Source organism: Xenopus tropicalis, chromosome 5 (genome assembly GCF_000004195.4).
Source record: "Xenopus tropicalis strain Nigerian chromosome 5, UCB_Xtro_10.0, whole genome shotgun sequence".
In the NCBI taxonomy this organism is placed as follows: Eukaryota; Metazoa; Chordata; class Amphibia; order Anura; family Pipidae; genus Xenopus; species Xenopus tropicalis.
The window spans coordinates 48,511,367-48,523,922 of record NC_030681.2 but is presented as its reverse complement, the minus strand read 5'-3'; the positions used below and the strand labels follow the sequence as shown (position 1 = coordinate 48,523,922).

Sequence of the window (12,556 nt, the reverse complement as noted above, 5' to 3'; positions counted from 1 at the left end):
TTATTTGTCAAGCACCTTGACAAAGCTAATAGGTCAAGGGTTCACATACAAGTTAACTTTAAAGGGGACCTGTCACCCTAAGAAATAACTCCAAATCCTTTTGTATCATGTTAGTAGAGCAAAATAAACTTTACTAAATAAGTTATTGAATTTATTTTTCCTTAGTCTTAAAATTTACAGTCACAGCCAGCAGACCGGCACCATTTTGTGTACACTGTTATTAAGGCAAGTTTTGTATCACCCCAAAATCTTGAGCATTTGCCACCTAGGTGAAATCTAGGAAGTGCTGAATGGAAATTTAAAGTAATTGTAATTAAAAATCTGAGCTGTCAATCATTTATTGACAGCTCCGTCTCTATGCCTCAGGCATGAGGTTACAATTTTATTGTTATTGTATTTGTATATCTTTTCTTTCTGTTCATGCCCTCTACTATTCATTTTCCAGCATCTCATTCAGATGACTTCATGGTTGCTAAGGTAGACTGGACCCGATAGTTGCTGAACACCTCCCTGGAGAGAAAGTACAAAAAGCTAAATACTGTATATACTTGAGCATAAGCCTAGTTTTTCAGCACTAAAATGTGCTGAAAAAGTCACCCTCCGCTTATACTCGAGTCGGTGCCATGGGTCCTTCCAGACTAGAACCCTCTGTCCTTTGTGTGCAAATTAGGCCACCTTCAACCACACCCTCCAGTGCCCTGGCCCGCTCCCAAATTAATCTTTATCTACCATCCTCACCTGTCCCATTCTGCACTAGACATTGCATATTCAATATAAACTATATATAGTTTTGAAGGATTTTAACTCTTTGTGTTTTAGCTTGGTTGCTGATTGAGCTAAGGGGTAGTACTCTTAAGGTATCATTGTTGGTATTATATTGTTTTCGTTGACCCTCTTCTCCCCATACAGAGCTAGTTTACTGTTTTTCTTTGAAATAAATATTTAAAAACATATACTCCACTGATGCCCCATTTAATATAATTTTATTGGTATTTATTTTGATTATTGAAACTTAGCAGTAGCTGCTGCATTTCCCACCCTAGGCTTATACTTAAGTCAATACGTTTTTACAGTTTTCTTAGGTAAAATTAGGTACCTCGGCTTACATTTGTATCGGCTTATACTTGAGTATATACAATAATCCAAAAAAAAAAATATACAGTAAACCACAACAAAATAAAAAACAGTTGCAAATATTCTTAGAATATAAATGTCTACATTATAGTAAAAATAATTAAAACAACCCCTTTAATAGGGGACTTTACTGGGAAGAAGCTTAAGGTTAAAAGTTCAATAGTGAATTCAGCTCAGGAAAACATACAAAGGGTCAAATGCTGAAGGTGAGTTCTATATGAGGTCAAAGGAAATTTATAGCCCAGGAGAGGTTAAGCACATATTACAGGGGGTGAAGTGCATCTTTAGGGCCATGACAGATGAGGAGATTTTGGCAAATCGCTGCGCCGCGTATGCCATCCCACTGGCGATTTACATTCTAGCCAGTGGGATGGCATTTCGGGGAGATTAGTTGCCCGCGACAAGGGAGATTTGTCGCGCGGCGACTAATCTCCCTGTCTGTCACAGCCCTTATATGACAGCTCCCTGCTGTGGCAGAGAAATACTTGCCAGGGTTGGGGGTGCATATGGCACATCATGGATTTAGTGGTCTGTTTGGGATGGGGCCCCAGGAGATTGGTTGGTTCTCTGGTAGCATCCTCTACTTGCCTGCCTGATGTGATTGGTATGCAAGGCTAGTAGACTGGCAGGCTGCCCTTACTTATAGCTTGGCTATGGCAAATATTATACTTGTAATGTTTGATTATTAAGCTTTACTCTTAGTTGTCCGCCATAGCATCTCTCTGGTTAAAAGTAAGGGTTTTAGATTTTTCTTTGACCTATGCTGTGGCAGCATGGCTGCTGGCAACATACCTCACATTTAAACAGAAGCCAATACAGGAAGTATAGGTATGGGATCCGTTACCCAGAAACCCATCATCCAGAAAGCTCCAAATTTTGGGATGGCTATCTCCCATAGACTCCATTTAATCAAATTATTCGTATTTTTAAAAAGAATTTTCTTTTTCTCTGTAGTAATAAAACAGTACCTTGTAAGTTATCCCAACTAAGATAAAATGAATCCTTATTGGAGGCAAAATAATCATATTGTTTTATTTAGACTGAAAGTATTGTGATCCAATTTATGGAAAAACCCTTATCCGGAAAATTTCAGGTCCTTCTGGATAACAGTTTGCATACCTGTATTATATTTTATAGCTTTACATTTTAAAATTATTGATGAACTTTGTTTTATCTCCTCTTGAATATCATTCTTCTGTGTTTTATGATAGTCTATTAGTAGTAGCATTAAAGGGGCCTGTGTGTTTGCTGTGCCTGAGCATAGTATAGCTGGGGAAGTATCAGACAAGACAGTGGACAAGCTCTTGTGTCACCACTGCTTATATTGCAGGATGCAGTTTCAAGTATAAAAATGCTGTCACTGCTTTGTTTCATATCTGACACTATTCATAGTGGACATGGACATTAGCATCTTGAGGTTTGTGCAGCAGTAAGTTTGGTCACTTTGTCATATTCAGAGGTATTGCCCAGTGAAAAGCCATGGCAATCACTTTTGGGCCCTCTTTAAGTATTTACATGCTAGGAGGTGTCTTTGTACATGGCCATTCTACAGAATAAAGTATATAACTGACATCATTGCCTGCCCTATGACTGTGTGTCAATCAGTCCTAGTACTGTTATGCCCTACCTCTATGCACTTCCAGACTTTTTTGGTCCCAACCCAACTATGTGGTTCGACATCGTGTTTGTATGTGCCTATTAGCTTTTGACAAGGTTACAGATTTATTAAACTACTGTTGTATCAGACATTAAGACAGCATTCTAAAAACATCTAGGGAAGCAAATTCTTATTTACCCTCAAATCTACCCTAATGGGCCTTAATTTGAGGGTTTCCAGGGATATCTAGAAGAACAAACAGGCATCCCCCCAAATCTCAGCATAAATGGAAATTAGGCTGGGTCCACCAACCACTGCCCACCTAGCAATGCCAGATTCAGAGTTTGTGAACTGCTACAGACTCACTAAATGCCCACATTTGATCTGAATGTACCCTTGATGTTTAACATTAAACATACTGCAACTTCCCACCCAATAAATGCTAGAGCACAGATATAAACACATATGCCTGGTGTATCTGCAATGTGGTGTAACAGTGAAAGTGGACATTAAGATCACAATGACCATAGAAAAGTAGAAGGTTAACAGCCAGCTGATATTTTATTCAGCCATCATTTTCCTTGTAAGTAAGTAACAAAAAAAAACAAACCAAAATTTGTCTAAAGGCAAGTGTTTCTTTCCTGTATTGTTTTAGTTTAGAAAATGCCAGTGTTCAATTAATACAATCTCTTACTGTCTCCCAGCATTGGTGCAGTATATTGGGCTGACTGTTTAGACAGATATACAGAAAGTTTCCCCCATTGCTATGTTTGGCACTGATAATGAATTCAGATTGACACTATCAAGGATAAAGAAAAACAAGTAGTGAGATGAACAAAAGTGCATTGTGGTGGGATTTCTGTTTGAGGGTATGAATATATGTGTTTCTACCAGTATTCTTCATATACATGTGATACCTTTAATGGCTAACTATCTAGAAGAATTACAAAGCAAGATTTTAGGACCCTAAGATCCCTTTTATGAGGTTCAAAAATATTTTTTTTCTATTCTAATCTACTAGCTACTGATTTTGAAACTATGCCACCAATATTTTCTGAACCACTTGCTCCAGATGTTGCATGTTTTACATCAGTGTGCTATTGCATGAATCATGTAATGTTATTTTGAACCTGCGTGGAACAAATTTTTGAGACCCAACCTAGACCCACGGTGTGCAAACCGTGACCTGGACCCATATTTTCAATCATTGACACACTACCCAACACAACCTGCAACCGGATGACCACAATTAAACAGGAAGTGCTGTTGCTGGAAACCAGAAGTGACATCATCAGATGTGGGCCAGGTAGAAAAAATGTTCAAAGGAGTAAAATATATAAAAGGTACAGGTATGGGACCCATTATGCAGAATGCTCTGGACCTGGGGTATTCCCCATTTCCGTAATTTGGATCTCCTACCTTAAGTCGACTAAAAAAATAATTCAAACAGTAATTATATCCAATAGGATTGTTTTGCATCCAATAAGGATTCATTATATCTTAGTTGGGATCAATTACAAGGTTCTGTTTTATTATTACAGAGAAAAAGGAAATCATTTTTAAAAATTGGAATTATTTGCTTATAACGGAGTCTATGGGAGATGGCCTTTCTGTAATTCAGAACTGTATGGATAATGGGTTTCCGGATAAGGGGTCTGATACCTGTAATATAATATAAGAAATATCAATAAGACCAGCAACCTGCTGACCCCATCTATAACCACATTCGAAAAATCTACCCACAACCAGCAGCGTACCTACTTTTCTTGCAATTAACCCATGGGTGCCTGACCCACTTTCAGGACTCTAATGTGTGGGATCTGTGAGTAGCAGCTACAGTATTCTTTGGTATATGGATTATCTTCCAAAGCCCCCAGCCCCATATTTTCTACTGATAAGCCTTTTTTTCAGGCCTTTAAATGATGACACATTTAATACATGTACATAAAATGTGCCAGAATTGTGCAGCACAATATAATAAAGGTAGGAATGGACAAAAGTCATCTATTTGTGTCATACTACTTGCCAAAGCCTTTTTAGGTGACACTTTTAGATGGGGTTTTGATGGTTTCCAAAAAAAGAAACATGCTTCCTCTTTTTAAAAAAATGGGAACTGGAACATCTCTGGATTACTGCATTGTAATTACTGAACAGGACACAAACCTTCCTTAGGACAACACACACACACAACCATTTGTGAGCACTAAAATGCAGTAAAAGCATGTGTCTCTGTGCTAGCCTTACTGGGGAGGGGCTGTACTTATAACAGTAAACAGAAATTTTACACCTGTGTCAAATGCATATGAATACTACAATGTTATAAATAACAATGTTTTATATTCTTAATTTCATCACTGGTTTCATAATCTGATTTTGAATAAAATACATTTGCTCTACTGCCTTCTCGCCTTGAGTAGAATTGCTGAGCAGCACCTTCAGTGGAGGGAATATGGGGAAAATTATAATATGTTGGCATTCTGTAGAACTTTGCACTACCTGTTTCTCAAAATTAACTTAATGCATGCTGGTACTTAGTTAGATTAGCCTTTTGCAAGGGGAATAGCCTGAGACCCATTCCAGCACACACTCTTGAATACAGTATATCACAATATCTCACATATACTGTACCTTTGGTCACATTACAGCAAAAGACTTATGTTGCACAATTATGTAATAGTTCCTCTCTACCACTGCCTGCCCATTTGTCTACATAGTAACTAAGCAATTAAACAGAGGAAGCTTTTACTGTAAAATATACATATAATATATATAATCATTAATAGTTATTACTATTACAATTACTGTCAAAATGTGGATGCACTTAACATCTGAAAAGATTGCAAAAAAAAATCTGTATTCTGTAGGAAACCTCCCGTTTGTTTATTAGAAATGGGTTTGAGGTGCAGCAAAACCCCAGATCAATAGATTATGTCTGCTGTGCCTGCCAAGATTACATTACATTTTAGGTTTCCTAAGAGAGAACTTTCAGGACCTTGGAAAGTACGCAGAGCAAATGTCCTTGTGCGGTACATTATGGATGGCACTAATTTAGTGAGACGTTATGAATACCAAGTAAGTGTTATATCTCCCTCATTTCAAGGCACTATTTTTTGGCACATATATGTGTCTTCTGTCACCTTGAAGACTGTAACATTTCAATAGTACATTGTGACCGTTTCAGGAACTAGCAGACTCATCAGTACAGAGTTGCGATATTCAGCAATGTTTCCTTAACAATCTTCTCAGTAACAATGTGACTATGTCCATCTGTCACCAGAAAGGAAAGCTTTTTTTTTCTTTTTACATTAAATTGCATGCTATTTTAGAAGATATGTTCTACTGAACTATCTATTCAGGCTGTCTGGCCTTTATCTTCCTATTATATTATAGTAGCCTTACAAAAAGCAAGCAGGTGATTGGTGGCTTTGTCTACAGACTAGTTAGATGTACCGTATTCAGTACAAAATAGCATGAAAAAACAGCACCATTAATATCTGCCTAGATTCAGAAGAACAATCCAGAAAGACATTGTTATGAAAAATAGGTATGTATTATATTAGTACCCTTAGTACAAATGCACCATTGTACATTGTAATTGTACATTGATGTGCCATTAATACAAATAATACTTTTGGCTAAGCTCTTAATCACAGTAGAAATGAACTGGGTCTGTCCTAGAAAACTGTTGAGAGTTAATGTAAAGACTATACAATTCAACTTTGCCAGTAGATACCACCAGAACCAGTATAGGCAAATTTGTCACCAAAATAATATCCCTTTTAATCACTCTTTTTTCTCCCGGCTACAAAAACTGAAAAAGATGGATTATTGAGAGGGGGTTAGTAAAGAGTAATTTTAATTATTTTACAAGAGTAGAATTTTTTTTTATTGATTATATATATATATATATATAGAGAGAGAGAGAGAGAGAGAGAGTTTCTTATTTCCATGAGATGGAGCTTATGCAAAATGATCTTTTTGGGAATAGTTCCCCTTTAGGGAAAGATTCCATATCCCCTAAAATGCTAGGTATACTTTTTTAATGCAATTAACTTTATATTTTAATTTATTTTGTAATTAAACCCCTCAGTAGCATTTTGGCACTCCATGACCAAACGAATATCATAGTTATGAAGTAAACTTGACAATCTGAACGGCTATGTGTGACAGTAAGTAAATACACAAAAAGGCTAGGGCAATACTGCTAGCTATCCTATATAGTGTGACAATATTTAATGTAACTGTGTTTAAGACACCTAGAATTATGAGACAGCTACAATGTTCAATATCTTGCAGAGTGAGCAGAGAAGTAGCTTGCTGGCTTCAAGTAACAGGGACAAATCACACTATTTTCCTACTGGGAAAGGATCAATATAGATTCAAGTACCACCGAATATCATGGTCTAATCATATCTATCAAACTTTAGTGCCTGTTTATTCAATCTGATTCATAAATAGTTGCTATATTTTTTTTACAAGGTTGTACCTTTTAATATATTTGTTTTATTAGTGAACGGCCTCCAAAATTCACTGCACCAGGAAAACAATGTTAAGATGAAGAAGGGGGGAAAAAATGGTGCAACAGAGTATATTTTTATGCCTTTTAAACTAATTTAAATCACAAATGTGTCATTTAGCCCCTGCCTAACGTTCAAAATGATGTGGACACCTGTTCTAATAACTGTAATTAGCTGTTTAAGTAACACCCATCCCTGCAGAGAAAGGTGCCTCTACACCATACAATAATGTGCTTCCAACTTTGTGGAAGTTTGGGGAGACCTGGCCTCCCAACTGAACACCTTGGGGATGAACTTGGATGCCTATGCAAGCCAGGCGTGACCCAACATCAGTGCCCAACCTCTTGTGTATTTATAGAACAGTTTCCAACTGAGTCCAATAATTTTCCATTTTCTAGTGGAAAGGATTCCTAGAACAGTAGATGGTAAAGGCTTCTTTAGCAGCAAAGAGAGGAAGAACTATGTATTATTAACTTGGAGTTTATAATGAGATGTTAGACAGGCATCCAAATGCTTTTGGTAATCTAGTGTATATTTCTAGATCTAGTGTATATTTCTTGATCTAGACTACAGAGTGAATAACATGACCCCTATTATATATTGATATTATAAGTCACCGAGAAGTGCCTTGACCATATAAAATTAGCCTGCATCCCTGGTGGGTGAAATTATTTTTTAACAATAGGTGACCTTTAAACACATCACAGGGCTAATTTACAACTACAAGTGCAGGTGCAGTAGCAAAGATTTCCCTGCACTCAGTTTCATGTAAAAGTTTAGTCACAGTCTAAAGCAGTGATCCCCAACCAGTGGCTCAGAAGCAACATGTTGCTCACCACAACTTGAATGTTGCTTCCAGTGGCCTTAAAATAGGCGCTCATTTTTAAATTTCTGGCTTGGAGGCAATTTTTGGTTGCACAAAAACCATGTGTACTGCCAAACAGAGTTTCCTGTAGTCCCACAGTTTACATTGGACAACTAAAAAAAACAATCACAGCCCTTATTTGGTACCCCCAGGTACATTTTTCATGCTCATGTTGCTCTCCAACTCTTTTTAATGTGATTCATGGGTAGAAAAGGTTAGGGACTCCTGGTCTAAAGAATCGGGTGCAACACCAGAAATGACCCCAACTAGGCTTGAAAAAATTTAAGTGCAAGCGTTAATTTTAAGGCATTGACTGCAATAGCACCAGTCATAATATTTCCTGGTGCAGATAACAACGCTAAAATTCTGGGAAATAAATCTGCATTATGGGGGGGAAAATGGCATTTACATTTTAATCTGCGCTTTGCGTACTGCACTTGTAATCTGTAAATTAATCTGTTAATTCTTCAGGATGCATTTCATATGCATTGATAAATGTTCAGGATAATATGCATTTGCCAGCTACAACAATGGCATATTTATTGACTCCACTGCAAACTCTACACAGTGCGTGCATATGGGTCTGTGTATGATACTACTGATTATACCATAGCCTAACACTCAGTTAATATCCCCTAACTGCATCAGTAGGTTTGACTTCTGAACTTGCCACTGAACTTTATACTCCCATTCAGAGTTTCCTATACACAAACATTTCAGGTTCATTTGCCATTGGCTTGCTGGAATTAATGGCCTTCTGTGATGAGCAAGGGCCATCAGCACATACACGTCTAACTGACAGATATCAGCCAGTGTTAATGCTAAAAAAGATGTTTAACTATTTATTCAGTGTAATGGAAGGTTTAACAATCCATTAGTATTGGTCAGTAAGCAACTCTTTTATAATAGCCTACAATATAAATGCTTTAACTCATCAATTATTACTCATCTGAAGGGACACATTAATGCTGTAAACAATCTGTTCCTACAGAAACCAAGTGACATTTTGTAATAACTGCCCTTTACTGTTACAGTGTTTAAAAGAGATGACATCACAGATATTATGGGTGCATTTTGAATACGTTTTCAACTATACTAACTGATAAAACTCAATTCTTCTAAATAAAAACAGTGTTATACCTCCATCACTGACAAAGGCTCACTTAAAGCCCAAATGCTGTAGTTAAAAAGAAGTATCTCATTGATCATCTGGCTTATTTACCAACCCCATGGGTGAAAGTTATAGGTACCACAGCCCATCCAAAACGCACTTGCACCATAGGAGTACAAATATTTAAATCTTTGGGTGCAAGAAGTGAGCCATCTTTTATCAATGCGTTTGGAGGAAATGTAGAGGAGACTGGGATATCCCATGTACAATCCACTCAGTGACATTACAAGGAATACACATGAGAAATTCTATATTCTTTCAAATTAATTTTCTGCTGTTGTGTTTTCTTTGTCATAACTGAGGAATGTGCCCAACCAATGTATTGTGAAAAGAGTAACATATAATCTGAAACATATCTGAGGATATGGATCCTTCTGTACTTTGGCCTTAGCTACAGATTTGTGTTGGCTCAGGAAAACTGGTAGCTTGTCCAATTTTTTTCTCAGTAAAGGAAACTAGCAGATAAAGAAGGGCCATTCCTGTATTGCATGTGCTCAGTTCGCTATTACCATGACAAACCTAAATGTTTGAGCAAGCTTAGAAAAGATGTTCTTTTTTAAAGGCCAGTGGTATATTCCTGACCAATGCATCCCACAATATCACTATAAATAGACTAACTAAGCAGATCTTGACTGGATAGCACCACTGAACACTGACTGCATACTATTAAGGTCTGGGGGGCAGCCCTTGATCTAAGCCACAGCTGTCCAACCTATTATGTGCAGTGGAATGATTATTTCTTGTATAGCATGTTTGATTAAAATAAAATGATGATGTCAAACACTGAAGTGTATGGAACCCTTGAGCAGACTAGAGGCCATCAAAATCCTTTGGAGGCCCACAAGCATCCAGTGGGGCAGCCCTGATCCTAAACTACTGCAATCTCACATCAAATGCATAACTGCTGTCTGAAGGAGGAATACTTTTTGGCAACTTGGTTGCTCTGTCTATAATATCACCACCAGTTTTACCATGCCTGAATATTTCCTAAAATATATAAGTGTAAAAGAGTGGCCTAAACCATCACTGTGCTTTTGTGCTCAGGAGACTGATTGGCAGATTATGTGAAGATGAAACTTCTTTGCTCTGCACATTTGTGCCATGTGTCATGTGAAGGTGATTCCCTGACCCCCTAGCTTGTATATTTGCTTTAAATATTATAGACAGTCCATCAATGTGTGAAGCATTTGCAGTTATTAAATGATGCACCACTCTAAACTTTCCATGCTTCTCTCCTTTTATAAACTAGTTAAAAATTGATGTTTCATTTGCATTATATATTTATATCCAAGTAGTAATGGCAAAAAAAGGGTTTTGATGCCAGTGCTTTGCCATAGTGGCATAAAGTACCTTCTTATTGATTTTTTCCCCTGTTCTCATGGAAATAGCAGTGCCGCGTGTGCAGTCTAGCACTCTGTACCATAGGAAATACTCAATAAATCTATCTCTGCCAACATGCACCTGACAGCACGCTGGCATCAATTCAACCCAGAACGGATGTGACAAAACACACTGATACCCAGGAAGGAAACTTTGACAGTCTGGATGACAATTAACCCAAAGCTGTTGCAGGTTATCAGACAAGCAGCTCATCTAATTATCATGGAACTGCACAGATTCTTGCCCTGCTTCCTGTGTGTCTTATTACCCTGTCTGACATGCTTTTACAGTCGTGTACAGTTTTTGGATCTAAAGCTCCATGTCCCATGTTTTTAGCCCCTAGTGGATGCTAGTATTTGTAGTTTAGTAGCAGCTCTTGGGCCACTGCTGATAAAAACAGAAGATCTGAAGGAATCTGGCAGTGAAATGGTTAGACAAGAAAAGCCACAAGATCACGCTCAGATGAAACCAGAAAAGCAACCAGTTCTCACCTCCTGCCCTTGCTCTGCGTAAAGCCAACAGAAAGGCTAATCTGTGGGATTTCTCCTACTAACGCTAATCTCCCCCCTCCCACTAGCTGTGCCTGGGACTCTCTGCTTTGTGTTTATTCATTAGCCTCCACTGAAGTGTTGTGCTTGGGAGGAAGCGTTGCTCCCTGGTAACCAAGTATAACAATCCTACCACATGTATATGCAACTGCACAGCCTTCCGCTCCCTCACATTGCAACCGCCCCACAAGCACAGAATGGTACATTCCTTCATATAGATCTCCTGCAGAACTGATCTAGGGAATGTATGTGCATACAGGCAAATTGATAGATACTATAGGTATAAAGTGACAACAAATCTATAGATGTTGCTGATGAAGAGGTAGCCACATTTGTACTTCTGTAAAATACACATGCAAGTTATATATATGTCTGGCAGGTTCCAAATGCCTATAAATAACAGTGACATACTATAATGCAGAGAAGTGGAAGCATGGAGGTTGTAGTGAATTCTCTAGCAGGTACAGGGCTGCCATCCCGGCCATTGCTCAGAGCAGTGTCCCTATGACTCCCAGATGCAGATGCTGTGCCTATGCAGTTCCATAAATCGCTCCTCCAGACTCTCCCCATACAGGCGTGCTCTGACCCAGATCAGGGAATACCCTGCCAATGCAGCCACCATCACCAGACACACAAACACTCACCAGAGCGCCTCTTACCCTGGGTACACTTGCCAGCCTCGCAGTGGGCACAACCTGTCCTCTCATCAGCACGTCTCGCTGGCATCATCCCCACAGCTCCGGACTGTTCCTTCCATCCCGCACCCTGACCCAGCCAGGCTGGAGGCAGAGAACCCGCAGACCCCTCGGTTGTGTGCCAGTGTCTCCCCTGCAGCGCAGCAGCCTCATCCGCTCTATAGGAGCCAACGGTGTCCTCAATTCTCTCTGTAGCACCGAGAGGGGCGGGGAAACTGGCGCTGAGGGAGGGGACCTGGGGGCGTGGCCTCTTTTACTTTGCTCTTCTTTCTCTTTCAGATTGACTTTATTCACATGTGAATTGGCAGTATAATGTGTTAGTTACACTACTAACCCACATGTGACTGCTTCTACAGGGCTGCGTATTCTGCTCAGTATCTGCAGGAGCATACAGCATCCTAACTAGCTCTCCATGCAATAAATACACACACATACATATATATATATATATATATATATATATATATATATATATATATATATATATATATATATATATATATGTATATATATATATATATATATAACATTTGTATTTTGTAATTAAATTATTTTATTTATAAATAATGTAATATCTTGTTATAAATAAAATTATTTTTGAATATGTTTACATATGTATATATAAATGTATGCATTAAAGAGTTCCTTT

The 12,556-nt window shown here is 38.2% G+C and overlaps 1 protein-coding gene across 6 annotated transcripts in view; it reads right to left on the bottom strand.

Moving 5' to 3' along the window:
* The window catches only part of syne1 (spectrin repeat containing, nuclear envelope 1), a 244,378-nt gene extending 232,288 nt beyond the window's left edge, over nt 1–12,090 (bottom strand). For 4 of the 6 annotated variants that reach the window (XM_018093789.2, XM_018093787.2, XM_018093790.2 and 1 more), the window contains exon 1: nt 11,872–12,080. The gene's annotated coding sequence lies outside the window, so the exon portion shown is untranslated. Of the gene's footprint in view, nt 1–11,871 lie in introns of all 6 variants that reach the window. The other 2 variants (NM_001127037.2, XM_018093792.2) reach the window with 2 other exon arrangements.
* Nucleotides 12,091–12,556: the final 466 nt, after the last annotated feature.